We start from the raw sequence: 2,500 nt of genomic DNA, 5'->3' as shown, positions 1-2,500 counted from the left end.
TGCGTGAGGTGCTTCGGGCGATAGCCGAACAGCCGCACCGTCTTAAGCAACACGCCCAACCCACACCGCATCGGGCACCGTCGTACGTCGACCCTAGACGTAGGGCGAGCACGACACGTTGCCCCTCGGGAGTGGACACGAACAGGTAACCGTCTTCCGCAACGTGACCCCTCAAAGTGCTGGGACGAGCACGTCGCGTTGCCCCCTGCCCACGACACCCGCTGCCGCACGCATATCCATCATCCGCGTCGTGCGCCACACTAGGCCTGGCCAAGCGTCGGGCTGTGCAAGCCGCGTTGCCCCTCGCGGGGGCGCACAGGCCGCCCGCCGATCCCACGTCGTGCTCGGACTTGGGATGATCCCCCTAGTCCTGGGCCGAGCACAAGGTGTTGCCCCGAGCGTGTGCCCAAGGCACAACTCCACCACGCCATGCTCCCTAGGTGGTGCCTAGGTGGGCCGTGCACGGACGTGTTTCCCTTCTTGTTGGTCCTTCGGTGATCGGGGTTCGCAGCAGCCAGACGCACGTGCTCGACCTTGGACCCGGGGCGGGGGACCCCGGCGGCACACCACAACCACAACGTGCTTGCTAGTGTGCCTAGGGGATGGCAAGGCAACGTGCATCTTGCTGGCATTGCGCCCAGCAAGCCTTTGGGCAACTCGAGTTTCAGCAGCACGACACCCCTCCCCCCTATAATAGGCTGCCGAGCCATTACCAAAGTGCCACGGGTAGACGTCCTTTTCCGTGAGGAGACATACTAAAGGAAAGTGCTCTAGAGGTCGAATTTTGACGCCGTTTTTTGCAACAACCTCTAGAAAAATAAGATCTTTCCATCCTCCAAATTTGGTGAATTTACACCGTGCCGATTTTTTTTGACGATTTTTTTACCGCCCGGAATGCCGGAAATTCAAAAAAAATGAAAAACGGAGCAAACCTGCGATTTTTGACCTGGATTTTTTTGTGCAGCCTTCACATAATATTACCAAGGTTCCCTCAAAATTTCACGAAAAATGCACGAGCCAATTCTGAGATATGAAAATTTGGCTCCTCCGTTGCAACGCTCCGAGCCATCGTTGCAACGGCGGGTGCCTCCGTGGGGGGCGGGGGAGCCCGGCGGCACACCACAACCACAACGTGCTTGCTAGTGTGCCTAGGGGATGGCAAGGCAACGTGCATCTGGCTGGCATTGCGCCCAGCAAGCCTTTGGGCAACTCGAGTTTCAGCATCACGACTCCCCTCCCCCCTATAATAGGCTGCCGAGCCATTACCAAAGTGCCACGGGTAGACGTCCTTTTCCGTGAGGAGACATACTAAAGGAAAGTGCTCTAGAGGTCGAATTTTGACGCCGTTTTTTGCAACAACCTCTAGAAAAATAAGAACTTTCCATCCTCCAAATTTGGTGAATTTACACCGTGCCGATTTTTTTTGACGATTTTTTTACCGCCCGGAATGCCGGAAATTCAAAAAAAATGAAAAACGGAGAAAACCTGCGATTTTTGACCTGGATTTTTTTGTGCAGCCTTCACATAATATTACCAAGGTTCCCTCAAAATTTCACGAAAAATGCACGAGCCAATTCTGAGATATGAAAATTTGGCTCCTCCGTTGCAACGCTCCGAGCCATCGTTGCAACGGCGGGTGCCTCCGTGGGGGGCGGGGGAGCCCGGCGGCACACCACAACCACAACGTGCTTGCTAGTGTGCCTAGGGGATGGCAAGGCAACGTGCATCTTGCTGGCATTGCGCCCAGCAAGCCTTTGGGCAACTCGAGTTTCAGCATCACGACACCCCTCCCCCCTATAATAGGCTGCCGAGCCATTACCAAAGTGCCACGGGTAGACGTCCTTTTCCGTGAGGAGACATACTCAAGGAAAGTGCTCTAGAGGTCGAATTTTGACGCCGTTTTTTGCAACAACCTCTAGAAAAATAAGATCTTTCCATCCCCCAAATTTGGTGAATTTACACCGTGCCGATTTTTTTTGCCGATTTTTTTACCGCCCGGAAAGCCGGAAATTCAAAAAAAATGAAAAACGGAGCAAACGTGCGATTTTTGACCTGGATTTTTTTGTGCAGCCTTCACATAATATTACCAAGGTTCCCTCAAAATTTTAGAAAAAATGCACGAGCCAATTATGAGATATGAAAATTTGGCTCCTCCGTTGCAACGCTCCGAGCCATCGTTGCAACGGCGGGTGCCTCCGTTGCAACGAAACCAGCCAACGATGCACCTAACCCAGCATCCGTTGCAACGCACCCTGCCTCCGTTGCAACGCGCCCAGCCAACGTTGCACCGTCCCCAGCATCCGTTGCAACGCCCCCAGCCAACGTTGCAACGCGCCCTGCCTCCGTTGCAACGCTCCCAGCCAACGTTGCAACGCGCCCTGCCTCCGTTGCAACGTCACCAGCATCCGTTGCAACGCGCCCTGCCTCTGTTGCAACGCGCACGGCCAACGTTGCACCGACCCCAGCATCCGTTGCACTGCCCCCAGCCAACGTTGCAACG

Source organism: Arachis ipaensis, chromosome B7, assembly GCF_059453495.1.
Source record: "Arachis ipaensis isolate K30076 ecotype BB chromosome B7, ASM5945349v1, whole genome shotgun sequence".
Classification (NCBI taxonomy): Eukaryota; Viridiplantae; Streptophyta; class Magnoliopsida; order Fabales; family Fabaceae; genus Arachis; species Arachis ipaensis.
This window is presented reverse-complemented; position numbering follows the sequence as displayed.